This window comes from Hippocampus zosterae, chromosome 8, assembly GCF_025434085.1.
Source record: "Hippocampus zosterae strain Florida chromosome 8, ASM2543408v3, whole genome shotgun sequence".
Taxonomy (NCBI): domain Eukaryota; kingdom Metazoa; phylum Chordata; class Actinopteri; order Syngnathiformes; family Syngnathidae; genus Hippocampus; species Hippocampus zosterae.
In genome coordinates, this window is record NC_067458.1 from 20,694,296 (window position 1) to 20,714,103 (window position 19,808).

The 19,808-nt window shown below is 42.8% G+C and overlaps 1 long non-coding RNA gene across 1 annotated transcript in view; it reads left to right on the plus strand.

Moving 5' to 3' along the window:
* The window catches only part of LOC127606070 (uncharacterized), a 36,327-nt gene that overhangs the window by 5,807 nt on the left and 10,712 nt on the right, over positions 1 to 19,808 (plus strand). The window lies entirely within an intron of this gene.

Here is a 19,808-nt window from a genome sequence, read left to right on the forward strand (position 1 = left end):
ACCACGCGGAGCCACACTGCTAATATGAGAAGGCGGGAGGGGGGGGGGGGGGGGGGGAGAGAGAAACAGAGAGACAGAGAAGGAGGGAGAGAGAATTAAATTAATTGTCGCAATGCTGCGAAGCCAAGAGTATGACTCACATTACTATTGTGCGTACTTATTGTACCTCACTATAATAATAATAATAATACTAATAATAAAAATTTTATTTATAAGCGCCTTTCAAGACACGCAAGGACACTTTACGAGAACAAAAAACACAAAACAATACAATACGGGTCAAATGGGTCCAAAAATGTGACTATGCGACTCCTTTTCCTATTTCAATGATATCTATCGTATTTTTTTTTCAAAATAAAAGCTGCACTTTATTTTTTACTTCTAATATCCACATTCTTTGACCCATTTGACTCCGTTTTAAATTGTTCCGCTCATTCATGTTCATTTTGGAGGCGGGCGGTTGGATTTCAAAATAAAATCCAGATTAAAAAAAATATATGTAGGGAGGTTTACTTCAGATTTTGACAACACGTTTTTTTAACCGAATATATTCTACAAAGGGCGGCCCAGTCGATTCGACCTCGCACTGCAGAGAATCGTGGGTTCGATTCCGGCTCCGGCCTCCCCGTGTGGAGTTTGCATGTTCTGTGTGGGTTTTCTCTGGGTACGCCTGTTTCTTCCCACATTCCCAAAAACGTGCATGGCAGGCTGATTGAACACTCCAAAAAGTGTGAGAGTGAGCGCAGATGGTTTTTCGTCTCTCTGTGTGCCCTGCGATTGGCTGGCAACCGGTTCTCATGTCTTATTTTGTCCATCGATCAGTGACATCATTGATCAGATTGAGCAGACCTGCACAAGAAGACATTGCAGCAAACGCAATCTCATTCATTCCAGTGACGTTCTGTGTTGCCATCGTTAATAATGGTATCTTAGCATATCCAGTCTAAACTTTTTTTTTTCTCAACTTTCTTCCGAGAATTGTAATACTTATCGAATACTTATTGAATGTCGATCTGGGTTTTCGGGAGAATTCTTCAGGCTTTAATTGCAATTCGTTTTTTCTCAATGCGTTTCAGTTGGCATCACTTATATGCAAAATATATTTGTGATCCGCGCCGGGGCCAATCCGGCGAATAGCAGTGGTCGACTGTACAGTTGTTGAAATACATCAAAAACATTGGGCCATCTTCCGATCAGTAATCTCTTTTGTTTTTTTAAAAAAATTCTATTTCCTGTATATTTCAGTGATCAGCTCCAGCATCCTGATCATGTCAAGCCTACCAAAAACGTTTCACATTTTCTAAAAGAAAATGTTTTCAGATTTTTTTGTTTTGTTTTTGGAATAGATTCTTGACATAGACCATTGAAAGACTTTTCATTGACCAAAAAAAAAAAAAAAAAGCTCCAAATACTTCTACAGGGCAAGCCCAACTCGCCACAAAGTCTTCTGTCTTCTGGAATTCTCAGCCGTCACATTCAAAATGTCATGTATTTGTTGTGATGTCACCCTGACCATGAAAAGTGCACCGGAACACCAAACGTACATCGATTTTGGATAAAGAGGCCAAATGAACAATCATGACTTGACTTGACAAGTGTGTTGCGGCAGCACTTAAAAACCCCAACTGGGAAATATCTGAGATCTGATGATGATGATTAAGAAGTACTTTGAAATGCCACAAACCATGCAACTGACAAAGAAAAAGTCCTTTACACTGAAAGATCTCAAACTGGAAATTCTTTAGCCCCAACTTTGGGGGCATGCATTTCATAAATATAACAAATAAAATTATTTCCTCACACATGGCACGGCAAGCAAAGAACACCCACGGTAAATTTCCTGACCCCCGACAAAGAAAAGTGCATTGAAACAACAAAAATATCCAACTGTACATTACTTGAAAAACCCATTTATATAATTTTGGAACTTTGAAAAAAAACTGCATTTTTTTTTGCATGAAATTTCCCAACCTCTGCGTTTTAAAGGTCAACAATTTCTGGTGACTGATGAAAAAAGCTTCCTTAGAATGCCACTTCAGAGAATTAAAATCATCCATTTTCAGGAAAATTCAACCTAGAACCTCCAAAGTAAGATTAGAATTTCACGTTGAAAAATTCCAACCATAAATTTTCACCTTTCAACTTGGATTGGAATGCAAAAACTCCGCATATGAATTTTGGATCTCCTTATCCTGATTAAGAAAAGTGTCAAAAACCAAAGAGAGTGCTTGTCAAAAAATCAGATTTTAAAATTAACGATTTTTCACTTACTGTAAATCCTTCATATTTCTGGTTTGGCTTTTAGAAATTTGCATATTTGACGATTTTATTTTATTTTTTTACCCCATCATTCTGTTATCCACTAAAAATATGGACTATTCGCTGTTTTTGTGCCAAAAGCAACAAGATTATTTTGGCACCATCTGGTGGAATATCTGTTGTTGTTGCGTTAAATTTATTGCTAATGTTTTTTCATCTGCATTCGACATGTCCTGTTTTGTTGGCAGACCTTGAAGGCACCTTGTGTATAGTCAAAAGTACAGGTGAAAGTTATTTATTTATTTTTTTTGCTTTTCTCCCAATGAAACTACTATTAAAAAAATCTATGTACCGGTAGTCTACCTATTTATGAACATTACAGTCTGGCACATTCACAAACATTTAGTATTGCGTGTCGATACCAAAATCTGCATTCATTAACTCGGTATCATTTGTCGAAAGTGCTGCTGCGCAGATTTGTTTGCCTGAATGTGATATCGCGTCATCTTGTGCTATCGTATTATCTCGGTAAATACTGCCGCGAAAATATTGATGAGCCACATGTGAAAGTGGCGTACGTGTTGAATAAACAGAATATGGTCATTTACCTGTATGTAATGCAACATGCTAGAGGCATAGTGTTGACGTCCATGTGTAATTAAAAACACGTTTTAGGGAGACGTTTAATTCTCTGTACCTCTAATAGTGTCTGGTCCTGAGACATCGGACAGGTGCGTAGGTTTGGAGGGGCTCAGAGAAGTAAAGTGGGGCGAGGCCATTTTAAGATTTGAAACCAAGTAAGAGGATCTTAAAAAGAACCTTAAAATGTATCGGGAGCCAGCGAAGGGATGCTAGAGTCGGAACCAGTCGAGAGGCAAGCAGCAGCATTGTGGACCAACTGGAGACGCGTCATGGAGGACTGGCTGACTCCAAAGTAAAGTGCATTACAGTAATCTAAGCCAGGATGTGTGCGTGAATTTCTGTTCAAAAGTTCTCTTGAGAAAGGAGCGGCTTTACTTTAGCCGGCTGCCTAAGATGAAAGAAGCTGGATTTGACAGCAGCACCAATTTGCCGGTCCAATTTAAAAACACTGTGCCCTTTCAGAGCAAAGTTTGAAATTGTTGGCTTAAGATAAGGAGCCAGGGGGCCCAAGTCCGCAGAATGCGACGTACGAGGGCCACTGGCATCAATCACCATCACTTCTGTCTTCTTTTCATTAAAATTCAGGAAATTCAATGCCATCCAAGTCTTGATTTCCTCCAGACAGGATAAAAGTAGCCTCAATGAGAAAGCATCTGTTTTTCTCAGCGAGACATGGATCTCATCCGCATAGCAGTGGAAAGAAATAGCATGATTAAATTTATACTATTATTATTTCCATCTCCACCGAGTTCATGGGTTTCGTTGTACTCCAAAATTTTGACTTGTTATTCCACAAAATATGGACTTCCTGAACCCGGCGCAAATGAACCATAAATATACAATGACCCTCTGTGTTTTGTTCCCTTCTGAAATCACATGTTGCACCATTTGAATGCTGGCATACACTCGTACAAGCCCGCAGGCCGCATCTTCAATTGTTGACAGAAGTACGGGTGGAATCGTTAGGGAGAGGCTGGCTGTTGTGAGTGTTAAAAACAACAACAACAACAACAAAAATTCCCCAAAAGACATTCTAACACTTCATTTCCTATTTCTTATATCCTGTAACATCCTGTTCTCGAACTAAAAAGGGCCCTCTCAAATTCCTACTACTTACATCAAACAAGATGTGAAGATAGTTTTAATTTTTTGTCTCAGTTGAATTTCACACGGTTTGTCACGCCACCTTTTCTTTTTACAGAAAATTGCCGGTTGTAGTTCAGAATCAATATTGATCTAATAACATAAAATCATGAAACCATGAGGCTGCCCTGACCAACCGGAGGACTGCCAATCTTTTGTTTTTCGGTGTGGGCCGTGTCAGATGAATTTGAAATTCAAATTTCAAGTCAAGCTTATTTGTATTGCCTCAAATCACGGAAGAGTCTTTAGAGACCAACAATCCACACGGATCAAGGAGATAACCTGGTCTAACACCCCCACATCCTAGGCGGGGAATAGGCAGTAAAACAGGCCAAAATCCTTTGTTGATTGTATTTTAAATGCTTAAAAAAAATCCACACTACTAAACCATGTTAGTCGTTTCTAATATGAATACATACGGGAGGAACGTCCATTGCCGATCAAAACCACCAATGACAAAGTGCTTAAAGGATTGCGCATAATCGATTTAATCACGATCAATAAAATACATCAAAAACAAGTGAGACACGAGTCAAGCATTAAAATGACTCTTTCATTGATGAAGATTACGCCGATTTGTTCAAGATCGCAACTCAAGTTTGGCTGAAAGAAAGCTTGTATCTGTTGCTTTTGAAATTGGCGACTCGGCAGCGTCTGGCTGAAGTGTCTCAGATTGACCATGCGACAAATAGAAAGGATCACTGATGAGTCTTTCAGCTTGTGCCAGGCCCGAACTTTAAAAGATTTCTTGCGAGGAAAGAAACTCTTTCCTTCCGATCACTGTCAGTGCGGTGACGGCAAGTCTTTCAATTTTTGCTGTTGATTTGTCAGTTAGTGCGGCGGTCCCCAAACTTTTTTGCCTCACGGACCGGTTTAACGTCAGACAATATTTTCAGGGACTGGCCTTCAAGGCCAGACAAATACTGTACAACAAAATAATATGACATGACCCGCATGAAAAGTGTGGTATTTTCGAAACCTAATAATAAACACGAATCATGACACGAGGAGCGTCCGATCTGACCGCAACACTCTCTGGTCGCTATTGTTTAAACGTGTCTTCAAAATAAGATACACTACAGATACAAAAGTGCAAAAAATATGACTCACCATCGCTGCATATTATGCAGAATGGGCTTGATGCGTTGGAATCTCCCGTTGAGATAAATTCGTATTTTAAGTAGGACTTTTGATACTGTCTATTAAATGTAGCCGGCTTTTTCTTGAAAGTCGGCGGTTCCTCTTCTGTGTCCTGGCTGGGCCTTTTCCCCTTCCCAAAGAAAGTTTCCAAAGCCTTTGTTTTTTGTTTGTACTCATTTTGTTAGCTCCTGGGTTTCATTTTAGCGCTAACCTTATCACGTGACCGAGTAGCGCGCCTTGACCTGCGTCAAGAGTGACATACCGTCGACGGATGTAACAGAGAATGTAATTTTTCAAAATAAAACACCTTTCGGATTCCAAAATGAACAAAACGGAAGGAATATAAGTCTATGAAATTTATTCTTTCTGTGTGGCCCGGTACCAAATGACCCACGGACCGCTACCGGCCCGCGGCCCGGAAATTGGGAACCACTGGGTTAGTGAACCAATAGCAGGCGCGCATGCCATCTCTGAATAAACTCTCAGATAGCATTGTAAAAAAAAGAAGTCCGCGTTTTTGCGCTAACACCAAACAATCAGAGTCGTCTGAGGAAGCGAAGCCTCTGCGATAGTTTTGAGCAAAGATCATCCACGTGTACGGTTCGTTTCCAATCTACAAACATTCTCGGCCTTCTTCCAGATTTGTGTCGCAAGACTATTATCCACAGATGACTGGAAGATTGCAGATTTCAGAAAGTTCCTGAGTGCAGCTTTTAATTATGTTCAGATTTTTGCCACAGACTCCACGAAAAAACTGAGTGGAAACCCCGCAAATCGATATTTAAAAGCTACCAGAAGACGCAGGACAATTGAAATCAACCGCTGCACCGCTGGCACTTTGTATGTTTAAACCTGAGGAAAAAAAGTCATTGAGCTCGTTTGCGGATTTCTCTTCGCGAAACGGTTTCATAGTTGTCATCCGTTTCAAAATGCCCCACGCTTATGTTCACATATTTTTTTTGGTCTGCAGCTGCACTCGTTACGCGCATGTTTTTGAAAGCCAATCTCTTATTATTCCTGCAGGTTTGGCCATCTTTGGTGATGTAATGCTTATTATGTGGAAAGTGCAAGATCTGTTTATTTATTTTTGGGGTGGAGGCGCTCCAGTGTCAAAGTTTCGACACTCCTCCGCTGTTGTCACGATGACTGAAAATTCCCGACCCGTTAAATTGGCGATTTAGTCCGTTTCTATCAAACGTTACACGCAAGGCGCTTATGTCAGGTTTTGCAAGTCTCGTGATTTATGTTTTGGTTCGTTTTATCACAGGCCACTCTGTTGTATGTTGACGAAACGGAGGCCACATGTGATTAGCCGCGCATCAATGTCAAGCAGCAAGCAGCTCATATATTCATTCATTCATCTTCCTAACCGCTTGATCCTCACTAGGGTCGCGGGGGGTGCTGGAGCCTATCCCAGCCGTCTCCGGGCAGTAGGCGGGGGACACCCTGAATCGGTTGCCAGCCAATCGCAGGGCACACAGAGACGAACAACCATCCACGCACACACTCACACCTAGGGACAATTTAGAGTGTTCAATCAGCCTGCCACGCATGTTTTTGGAATGTGGGAGGAATCCGGAGCACCCGGAGAAAACCCACGCAGGCCCGGGGAGAACATGCAAACTCCACACAGGGAGGCCGGAGCTGGAATCGAACCCGGTACCTCTGCACTGTGAAGCCCACGTGCTAACCACTGGACTACCGGGCCGCGCAGCTCATATAGATTTATGCAATTTTGAGCTACGCCTCGGCGTATTTAAATCCTGCCTCTTGCCTGCCGTCTACGCTTCAGCCCTCTCAAAGGCTCGGGTGGCTCAGCCACTGAAACCGTACCTTTAATTGAACTTCCTCAACACATTTATCTCTTGTAAACGGCACATCAGTTATCAAGCATTGATTTTTTTTTTCTTAAAGTTCTTCCACCGTCTTTAATTCGCATTAACGCCTCTACCATCGACGCCAGAGAGCTCGTCGCAGCCGTCGAGGTTGTCAGGTACGGGATCATGTGCTCGTAACGCAGCGGGTAAAAAGATTACAATCGTGCTAGCATGTGAAACTGTTGAGAGAAGGGAGCGCGGAACAAAAAAGGCATTGTAAGTGTTTCATGTTAGACATGCTTTCATAGCATTAGCCACAGTAACAGACTGTGCTGCTGCTGTTTGGACGCTGTGTATTGAGATTTTTGTTCCGACTTTCAAATATATGAACACAAAAAAAAAAAAAATGGCGAAATGATCATACCGGCACCAGATGGGTTCTATGATGTAGATTAGAATCGTTGGAGCACGATACTTCCCACGGGAAATAATGAGAATGAAATAATGTGGAATCATTAGGGTTAGGTTAGGGCGCTTGGGTTTGAGGATTGAGGGCTGGGCTGCGGTTCAGCACAAACGGATGGAGACAAAATGCACCAGTCACATAAAGCTCAAATCGACATCAGCGGCCGTCGGCCTGTTGCTTGTTTTATCAAATTTGACGAGCGAAACGTCATCTTCCATCCACCTTTGATGACTTTCATGCATTTAGTCATACGTTTGCGCGCCGCAGTGCTTTGAATCCAATTCATGTTCATGTTCATCTTCCGTACCGCTTGATCCTCACTAGGGTCGCGGGGGGTGCTGGAGCCCATCCCAGCTGTCTCCGGGCAGTAGGCGGGGGACACCCTCAATCGGTTGCCAGCCAATCGCAGGGCACACATAGACGAACAACCATCCACGCACACACTCACACCTAGGGACAATTTAGTGTTCAATCAGCCTGCCACGCATATTTGTGGAATGTGGGAGGAAACCGGAGCACCCGGAGAAAACCCACGCAGGCCCGGGGAGAACATGCAAACTCCACACAGGGAGGCCGGAGCTGGAATCGAACCCGGTACCTCTGCACTGTGAAGCCGACGTGCTAACCACTGGGCTACCGGGCCGCCCACTGAATCCAATTCAAAACAGAAAATAGTTGGGGTCTAAAAACGGAAAGAATCATACTTTTTGTATGTTTGTTAAGCACCCCCCCCCCCAAAAAAAACCCCACAAAAGTGCAATCAACTCATACCTAAAGTTTCAACTTGTCAAAAAGTAGCCAAACATCAATGCGGTGTCCGCCCGTTTAGATTGTCAGTGTGTTTTTAACTCGATCAATTTGTTTGTTGTTTGCGGTCGGAGTAATTTTCATATGGCATTTTTGTTCCATCTCTGGCTATAAATCCAAGTATTAGTTTTGTGACCCATGAAGGCAGCATTGTGTCCTTCTGGCTGTGAATAGAGAAAAAAAAATGAAATCCTGTGACTTATTGAGCATGCCTGTTGTTGCCTGAGAGTAGGGATGATTTTATTATTTTAAAAAAACATGTTTTTAAATTACGTACATCTTGGAGCAAGTTCGGGTCATAGCCTCTTATTAACGTGCTTGATTGCGTAGCTCCATTGGAACGCAGACATATCTCAAAATGTTTGGTTTTCTTGGTTTGATCTGGACCGAAAACACCGACCACACGTCGGGGTCCAGATGGGGATTTTTAATTTAATTTAATTTTTTTTTAATTTGGATGTCTGACTTGAGTTTGTCACATCGCACTTGTGTCATTTCCTCACGAGCACGTTGTTGTTTTTGTGACTTTTCTCCAGGCAGGTGAGTAACAGCTCGTGAGGATGATCATGAAACTTTCCCCGCGGGCCCTCTCCGCATATCCAAATATTGTCCTAGTCAACGACCGCAGTGTGTTACCTGAAAAAAAAGGTAAACATTCAGAGTGGAGCTCTTTTGTTTCAACAACATCCAGTTTCAAAGTACAGCCTGAGATAAACGATGCGTATTAGCATGCTAGTTAACCACAAGGCGAACTTGTTCATATCACCTTGAATAACACGTGCGTAGTGGAAGCCGCTTGGGACGTTTATTCAATATTCTTGATATTCATCTTACGGCTCGTGTACTTGCACACTCTAGTCCGAATTAGTGATATGTATTTGGCTTAATCGTAAGAACGCGGCGCGTAAAACGGTGCGCTAGTGCTAACCGCGCGCAACCGGTGGCGGTCATTCTACGAACGCACCCGTGTGTGCATAGTTGTCATGTTTGTCCAGCTGTAATTTCATGTTTGCGCAAAGTACATTGCGTAGCGGCTCGGCTTAATCATGCCAGCGCTCCACTTCCGGGTTGGACCTTTTGGGACTTGTAGTTCTTTTATTCGAGTCGACTTGATATGTTTGTGATGTATGGTTTCTTACGTTTAAAATAATGACGATAATAACACATAGTGAAATCATGGTTGATTAAAGTACTTATTAAATGTATTGTTAAAATAAAAGTATCAATTAATGTAAATTCTATACATATTTACATATTGGTAGTCCGGTGGTTAGCACGTCGGCTTCACAGTGCAGAGGTACCGGGTTCGATTCCAGTTTGCATGTTCTCCCCGGGCCTGCGTGGGTTTTCTCCGGGTGCTCCGGTTTCCTCCCACATTCCAAAAAACATGCGTGGCAGGCTGATTGAACGCTCTAAATTGTCCCTAGGTGTGAGTGTGAGTGCGGATGGTTGTTCGTTTCTGTGTGCCCTGCGATTGGCTGGCGACCGATTCAGGGTGTCCCCCGCCTACTGTCCGAAGTCAGCTGGGATAGGCTCCAGCACCCCCCGCGACCCTCGTGAGGATCAAGCGGCTCGGAAGATGAATGAATGAATGAATCTATACATATTTACATCGTGATGCAGAAGGATAGATGTATTCATTTTTTACTGCATTTATGTGTGCTTTAGGTTATTACCTGCTTCTGCTACTGCTACTGCAACTACTTCCGTTTCATCGACCTCTACTTCTGCTGCAAAGTGTCCCAATAAATGTATCAAAAAAGTACAGAAAGAGTGATCCTTCCATGCTGGCCGACGATCCCTATTCAGAGGGCCGTGAAAAAAACGGAATTAACTGAACAGTCTTATATGCAGTCGGATCTCACGGGACCTTCAGAAATGCGAAACACATGTTGTTGACCAGGTTTCCCGATGTTTGGAGTTTGGGGTAACTCGATGCCACCTTTGCTATCCTGTCGGCTTAAACTTTGGAGGGAAAACACAGGCTAAGTTGCGCTGGAATACATCAATGGGATGATTTTCTACGTCTGCTTAAATGCATGATTAATGTGGATGTTCTTGACAGGGTTGGGGAAATAGCTTTTTTTTTCATGTTTACGTTATTATACATGCCATTTCCAAATAGCACCATTTAAAAGTTAAAAGTTGGATTGAAACGCTGCTGTCTCTGAATTGCAGCGCATTTTATTGCTTGGATCAAAACAAGTGGGAAATACAGTTCAAGCGAACCTGAAACCAAAGCCTCCCCTAAAACCGACCCGTGAACCGTAACCGTGATAGTAACTTGAACATCACTCTACATTTTATCCGTATGAACCGTAATCGAAACTTTAAGCTTTATCCCTAATGCTCCTCCCACACCTGACCCAAATTCGAACCACCATAACTCATTCATTCATTCATCTTCCTAACCGCTTGATCCTCACGAGGGTCACGGGGGGTGCTGGAGCCTATCCCAGCTGTCTCTGGGCAGTAGGCGGGGGACACCCTGAATCGGTTGCCAGCCAATCGCAGGGCACACAGAGACGAACAACCATTCACACTCACACCTAGGGACAATTTAGAGTGTTCAATCAGCCTGCCATGCATATTTTTGGAATGTGGGAGGAAACCGGAGCACCCGGAGAAAACCCACGCAGGCCCGGGGAGAACATGCAAACTCCACACAGGGAGGCAGGAGCCGTAATCGAACCCGGTACCTCTGCACTGTGAAGCCCACGTGCTAACCACTGGACTACCGGGCCGCCCCACCATAACTCAACCAGATTGATTTTTAAATAATGAATACTGTATTTATCTGCGATCGGCTGGCAACCGGTGCAGACACCCTGAACCGGTTGCCAGCCAATCACACGGCACACAGAGACAAACAACCATCCGCGCTCACACTCACCCCATGGGGACAATTGAGAGTGTTCAATCGGCCTGCCATGCATGTTTTTGAAATGTGGGAGGAAAGCGGAGTACCCGGAGAAAACCCACGCAGGCTCGGTGAGAACATGCAAACTCCACACAGGGAGGCCGCAGCTAATTTAATTGCTAATCGAACCCTTTCAGGGACAATGGTTACTCAGTTTGCCTCGCCGACCATGAACCGCACTGGCACGCACTGCCTGATTCCTACCCGAATCTAATCCTACCCCTGAGCCTGACTCTCCTTTTAACCTTAACCCTAACCTAATCCTTCCCCCTAATCCTCCCAAGTGTCCCGTATGCTTGGACAGGAAGCTCCTTGCAATCGGTGGCCTCTTTCTGCATTGGAGAGTGACAGCGTTCTAGTCATCCGAGTGCTAAGAATCACGGTGGAACAATGTATTCCGTTTTGGGGAAGAAAACAAAGTGTACGTTTGTTTCAACAAAGCTTCGAGGTCAACCCTCAGGCAACTTTTCAACATCTTGAGGGAAAAGTGAGGGTCTGTTTGAGGATGGGCGATGAATGGTAAATTGACTTTGGAGTTACAACTGTGTTTATTTTACATTTAAATGACAGATGCACGAAAACCCTTTGAACCTTTTTTTTTGGAAGGGGCAACAAAAATACACGACGATATGTCTTTTCATTTTTATTGCAGGGGCTGGGGGGGAGGGAGGATGTTTGATGGAGGATTACTGGAGCACTAAACTCCATAAGTTATTTTTCGGAATGATTTTAAAATCTTGAGCCATCTCTTACCGCCATCAGGCAGACGTTTTCAACTATCACGGCTGTGTTTTCAAGACTAGTCATGAGATCTCTGCATAAATAACAATCGAATGTTAGCCACGCCTTTAACGGACACAAATACTTTGTACTTAGAATAAGAATTTGCTCAAATGTAGGACAACCTCAAATCTCAATAAAAATATCGACAAGAACGCAAACAGCATGATGATAGATTGCTCTGCGCGATAATTTTGTTCCCCAGGAATTTCTGCTACTCGAATGCGCTGAATTTAAAGGGGAATGAGGAGAGTCGCTTGCATTATCCGGGAAGCTACCCGCAATGGCGCGAATGCGCCCATCTACAAAAATACCCAAAGAAAGAATACGCCACACGTGCATACAGTTCGACTGCACTTTGCGCTAGGGCCTTTACAGTCTTGCATTTAGTTAAATCACACATATCCTGCAAGTTGTCTCTCGCTCTGCCCCCTGACATTTGGATTTTGGCCTGTTTTACTGCCTCTTCTCTTCGGTTGGCGATGAGCGAACCTGAGACTGTTGTATAGATTTTGCACTGATAAACAAGGACAAAATCTGAGGTGGACCACTTTCCTGAGGAATTACTACAGAGGATTCTGCATCGAGTCGGATCCTTCCAGGGGAATGGGGGGGGGGCACTTTCCTGACGTTGTCTACCTGTGGTGCTTCATCTCCTTGAAATGAACTCTTTTGCCGTTCTGAACTAAAATCATATATCATCTCATCACCATCATGTATGACTCTGCATCCATCCGTGCCCCCCCCCCCTCCAAATGGGATTTTGAGTTTTTTTCTTGCCCAGTTGAAGGCCGGTGCTGCCTTTTAAGACTCTTTTGTAATTGAGGGCTTTCCAGATGTACCGGACTAGACTTGACTTGAATTCTCATGATTTCATAAACTTCTTGACCATCCTCTCATTTGCACTTTGTACACACATAGCCCCCCAGTCTCATATCATGCTATCGGGTTCACTGCCCCCTGTCCTGTTTTGTCTTTGCTGATTGATGACACGATGATAGTCGACCACCTGGAAAAGATTCTCACCATCTCAATTTTTTTTTTGACTTTCTTTGTATCAGTCCGTCTCATGAAAGCCGTATATCTCCCCGGTAAGGCCCGAGGTTCGGCGTGCCTGTGACACCCACAGCTGGGGATCACATGAATGGCAGGGTGTTGCGCTCCCAGCCACATTCTGAAATCCAAAAAAGCACATGACACATCCAATGCAGGCCAATAGCACACGCATGAACAAACAGACAAACGAGACACGCATATGCACATCAACTTGTTGTTGACTAAGCATCTTTGTATGTGGTTAAGCACTCAAGAAGCAACAACAGGAGAATTGTTTAAGAGCTGAATAGAATGACGAGAGGAGCGTTTGAAGAGGAAAAAAAACCCTGTTATGTATGAGGAGCATTTGAGCAAAGCGGACAACAATCGGTCTTTTCGCTTTGTGTAAATTTAGAAGCGGCGAGCGGCAATCCGTCGCTAACTTTAGCATATTCGTCTTGAGAGAAGACAAATATTTTGTGTGATTTATGACGTATTCGAAATCACAGATGGCCCGCAACCTCACATTTGATCCATTTTTACCACGATGTGACACGAAAAAAAAAATAATTCGCCAAGGGGTGAAAAACAAATAACAAAGAAGCATTCGGTTGCTGCTGCTATCACGTCAAAGCTAAAAGTTAAGCGGCGCTGCGTTGGGTCTTGTCTGATGATTGACGAGCGTTTAGATGTGCCGCATACACCGAATATCGTCGAAAAATCTTTGGATGCTGTTTTTGCACATCTCGGGTTAAAATAAATCACGATGTTGGGGGGGGGGGGAAAATAATAAGGCCTTCACTAAGATGCCCCGCGGAAGAACCGATCATTTGGCTACTCCGGAGGACAGACTTTCAGTCAACTGTCCTCTACCACCCCCTCCCACAGTGCCCCCCCCACCCCCCCAATATACCGGTACCAATCTCTTGAATTTGTAATGGCTGAGTGATGGTATTTTGTGGTAGCGCTTAGCCCTTGACGCTGGCAAGCACAGTTGTCCCAGCAAATCATTTCGGCATGGTAAGAGCTCGAGATGTAAATCACTTGTTTGTATACGCCGCAAATTGTGAAAACAACAGAGCAAAGACCTAGACGAAAGATCTTATGATCATTCGCAGGCAGATTCGTGCAAATTTGCAGCCAAAGATCTTTTTCCTTTGATTATTTTTTTTTTTTTAATCCTGGATTAGAAAATTTCATGATTTGAGTGCCTCTTAGTAACCCCAAATAAAGTTCAGCTGTTCCTCTGTGCCTCTCCCGACATATTTGCTTTAGAGCGGAAGCACCTTGATCAAGTACCTTTTTGCGCTGTGACGTGAAATCAACGTTTAACACGGTGTTTGTACAGATGGACGCAAATTATTTGGGGGGGGGGGGGGGGGGGGGGGAATGGATTCGAACTGGCCCTGCAGAATAAATTATCCACGCGGAATTTAAGAGCTATGATCAATTTTACCGAAGCATAACAACAACATACGCCATAGGACATTCAGAAACTTTGTTTCCCCTTGCCCCCATTTTTTTGTTTGTTTGTTTGCTTTGAACAGCGAATTCAACGAACGACTCAATAAATATTTTCATTAAAAGTATAAAAGGGGTGAGTCAAGTGTTGTTTGGAGCACTCTCCCAGCCCAGAGCACTCTCATATGATTCCAAGTGCAACGTCTTGGCAGTCATGAGTTTGCATGTTTTTCCTGGCCTGCAGGCGAGTTGCAAGTTCACGATCACAATCGGTCCATTCGGTTGTCAACATATAGGAGCGAAAGGTGCGATGTGGAAAGGGGCTACTATCTATCCAACGACAGGGAAACCAAAATCTCCATTTTGTTTGAGGTACTTTTGGGCAAAGATCATCTCGATCAGGGTTCCCCAAACTTTAACGTTGTTACGAACTCTGATAAACCGAGTTAGGGAGGGGGATCCAAAAAACGTAGACAAAAACAAGGTCTCCGATGTAAAGACAATTTAATGTCTAAATCGAACCGAAACTAAGCGAGAACATAAAGCGCTGGTCCACAATGAGGACCAGGAGGTAAATCAAAAACGACTAACAAAAGGTGCTTGCACAAAAGAGCAAGAAAAGGAAAGTAAAGCCCACAAACTACGAACGAAAAACAATGTAACACTTTGTACACGCATGAAAAGCCAGATCATCAAAACAAAATGGTACTTACACAAAAACTTGATACCGAGACTACACGCGAAAACACGACGAGGTCAAAAGCCACTAGTCAATGAGCAATGAGGAAAGCAATGCCATAAACCAGTGGTCCTCAACTAGAAATGCTGGAGGTCCACTTTTTTTTTTTTTATTAAGACCAAGGTCCGGTCCCATGCATGGCGGTCATAGGGAGCAGTGCTATATGCCCATTTAGTATGGGCATACCGTATATAAAATAACAATTATTCACTCTGCCAGTACACAGACCACTCAATAATGAGAGGTATTTTGTTGAGGCACAGGAACTCTTTTATTTTGTTAAGTTGTGCCTGCTAAGAAGATACATCAAAATATCAATTTCCTTTAACAAAACAAATCAATCCCATTTTGCATTTTGTATTGCCTCACAAAGCTGGCCAGACAAATCAGCAGCAAGGACTTCAGTTCGTCTGGTCGATAGACGCATGCTGACGCTTATGTATGGGCACACCTTAAATTTAGAGGCGCCAATCAGCGCCTCGTATATTATGACGCTTATGTATGGACACACCTTCAGTTCAGAGGAGCCAATCAGCGCATCGTTATCGCCGACATGCCCTGCTCAACCAGGGTCTCCAGTCAGTCAAACATTATACACACAAAGTCGCGCTGCCGCGGTCCTCTGCATTACATCTGTTAGTGCACGCAAAGACTACAACGGATAATTTTAACAAGCGATCGTGGTAACGCGCAGATTATAGTCCACAAATATAAAATGTATAATTTAAAAATCACTTTATAAATTATTATTTTATACAATTTGCCGAGGGTCCGGACAGAGGAGGTCCTGACAGAGGAGGTCGGCGGTCCGGTCGTGGATCGCGGTCCGCCAGTTGAGGAAGGGGGCCATAAACAATACTCCCACAACAGGTGTAGAACGTCGGAGTCCTTAAATAGTGTCTCTCTTGATTAATGATTGCCAGCAGGTGTGCTAGGAAGACCGCTCATGCCACCTGCTGGCCAGACCGAAAAACCGAAACGTGACAAACATCAAGGGTCCAGAATGGATCATGGTTAGGTTTCTTTGAACTGCACATATTTCTGACTTTTCGGTCGCTATTCGTAATAAATCGGGAGCTTGTAAAGCTGCTGTGATCTTTCCAAAGTTATCTCTTTAAAAGGTATATAATAACGCGTCAAACTGACAGCACCAGTTATTAGCCCTGCGTTCTTGTTTGCAATTCGAGGCTAGCCCTGAGAGCGCACGTTATCTCGGGTCGGTTTCCTACATTGTCATCGCTAAGGTAGTCCAGTTGCGTACCAAATACATACAAATGAAGTGTGTGCAACTGATGAAAACAAAATAAGTAACAGTTCATGACAAACAAAGGAGATCCCCAGAGTCGAGGGCACGTCGACACCGCGCTCTTCCCGCCCCATCAGACAGCCGGGACTTCAGTGGAGGCAATAAAGCGTCACGTTTCACGCAGGAGTGATGTTACATATCAAACACTCCCGAGGAGATGGCAAATCCAATTGTCTCTCACTTAACTCGGCCAAATCAAAATCAAAATCAGATTCCGCCTCACTCTGGCTGGGTAAAACAACGCGCAATTAAATTCCCCCTTCAATCGCTTTCACAACCACCCGCGCTCGTCCGTCTGTATTGTCGAGCGGTCTTTATTCGTCATACTAAACAAAGTTGTTTTGTGTTTCGCGGCAGAAGATGTCATCCACCGCCGGAAAGGAATATTTCAATCTTCTTCTGGGATCCTCTAAATAAAGAAAATAATTATCAATCCTGTACTTGTCCGGGTGGCATCAGCCTTGGATCGACACAAGTATTATTTATGCGATAGAAAGGATCAAGGGAATTGTCATTTTAAGTCATCATTCTACATTAGGAGTAGTTCTTGAAATGATGGCTAAACAAATGCAGTTCTATGAATTCTGCCCGGCAACAAGCAAACATGAGCAAAAAAAGAGTTCGCTAATTGTTGTTTTTTTTTAAATTTTTTTAGAAAAGGCCACCTCGATCTTGGAAGTATTGTTTCCCTAATTTTTTTTTAATGGTCTTAGGGTTTTTTTTTCTTTTGTGGTATATTCATGTCTTGTTTTCCAAACATGTTTCTTTTCAGTGTTACTTTTCATACATGGCTGTACAATATGAGTTGGATTTGTTATTGTCTAATGTATGTCGACTTTTGTTATGAATCTCTATTGTAGTTTCTGTAAATGTAAAATGACGTTTCAGTTAGTTATCATTTTCAGGTTTTTTTTTTTTTTTTTTTTTTTTTTTTTTTACAGTTACCGGTACTCATTTTCGTTAACTCGAATAACCCTTGCTACACTGAAACCTGCAACTTTAAGCCAAGTCAAGTCAAGAGTATTTCTCGAGCACTTTCAAACAGCCATCGCTGCATACAAAGTGCTGTACATGGAGCAATTTAACATGCACAATAAACAGTAATACAAATCGGTAATAAAGGCGGTAGAAAGCACCAAACCGTAAAACCAAGAACAAATCTAAGTCATGCTGAGTCGAATGCCAAAGAATACAAGTGAGTTTTGAGGAGGGCTTTGAAGATGGGCAGTGAGGAGGCTTGCCGACTTGCCTGAAAACTGAAAAAAGCCATTCCAAACAATAGCCCTTTTTTCCTTTGGGGTCCATCAGAATTCTGTCAGTACAACCACGGCCAAATAAAACACAGTAATGTGACGTACGCCCAAGCCGTTCTGGAATTGTGTCCCCCGGAGCCAGGAGAATACGAGAAGCCTATCAGCGGCGCTGAAACAGATTTTGAGTGTTTTGGCGCAGCCAATATTGCGGCTCTCTGGTTTCCCGCCCTGGTTGAGGAACAATGTGATCTTTTCACATTGGTACGCTTGTGAAGTGAATGATTGTTTTCTCCACGGCTTACTGCGAGCCTGACGTGTGTGAACTACGTTTGCTATAATTTATGATTATTATTTTAAAAATAACAGCAGTGCACAGTTTTACCTCACTTGCACATTTTGCACCTAAAAATGATTCCCCATTCATCACCAATGGCACATTGAGCGTAACCGGTTCACTTCATTCCCATTTGAAATTCAAAATGTTCAGAACATTCATTTCACCTTCAGTTCACGCGCATTGAGCGTAACCGGTTCACATCATTTCCATTTGAAATTCAAAATGTTCAGCACATTCATTTCATCTTCAGTTCACCTTGGGAACATTCCGACAATTCCCGCATATTGAAAATTTCGTCGCGCACTTTGCACCAATATATTTCCACAACATGCAGTATCATTCTGTATCACTTCCTAACATTCCCGATCTTTCCAAATCTGTCACACTCATCCCGTATTATTTCATTAGTTTCAATGAAGTATCATTCCACGTCATTTAGTGTCGTTCCATGCCATTCCAGAGCGTTCAGCATGACACTCATTTTCCACATCATCCCATGTGATTCCGTATCACTCCATATCATTCTGTATCATTTCACATCATTCTATTTATTTCCATATAACTCTTCACAATTCCATATTTTTTCCCCACTCGGCATTCGGGCATTCACACGCACTTACTCCAAAAGTTGCATTTTGCTCGTGGGTTAATTACATTACAAGTCGGCGATAATCAGCACGCTGTGGTATCTTGAAAAGTGAGCTTGTTCAGTGACCAAGCTTATACTGTATCTCAGTGTACTCCATCAAATCAGTTCCCTCCTGAAAAACACCACAATATTTTTTGTAACCTTTTAAATAAATACAACTAAGTGAGAAAAGAGATTTGCTTTTTGTTTGTTTGTTTTTTGCCCAAAGTTAGGATAGGTTGTAGTTTGCTGCTTTGCATAAAAAGATTTAAAAAAAAAAAAAAAAAGCGGGACTGAAAATGTTTACAATTTTAGCATGTGACTCACTGATGCCAACAAACTGAAAATGCATGCTCGATGGGGTTTAGGTCTGGAGGTTGACTTACGCAACAAATAGTCACTTTCACACGGAGATCCTGCCAAATTGCTGCACTAGATTTAGTTGCAATGTGATTGTATTTATTTATATGCATATTTATTTCAGATTTTCTTCTCTCACTTTTAAACGTTTTTTTTCCACTAGTTATCTATTTTTTCCATGATTGTTATTAAATCCCTCCCCCCCACAAAAAACTATTTTTTTTCCAATACTTAAATGTGTTTTCACGACTAATTTGGATTTTCCTTCCCCCCACAATATTAGAGTGCTTATTGTGTATTTTAGACTGTCCTTGTGTGTTCATGCAGCAACACTAACACCCATTCTTGCTCATTATGCTGTTTAAAGACGCATGTGTTCACATCAACGCGCACTTCCAGAAAAACTGCTACCGTGTGTTTGTCATAAGACAAGACATTCTACAAAGTAGTCCCTTGTCCCGAGCCTCCCGTACAATTTGTTTCTTTGAGCTGCCAGATGCTTTGAACCTCTGCATCCCTTTTGTTTCCCTCCTTGCAGCGGCCCATCTGCCTCCAGCCCTGATGTTTTAACATTCTGACTCCCCCCCACCCCCCAAAAAAAACAAACAAACGTGAAAGGAATGAAGAAACCTGTAAACATTAAACTGAAATTTTGGATGACAGCTTAAGCCAATGAAGTGGTTGAACTGGAATGAACCTGAATGTTAAAATGGCC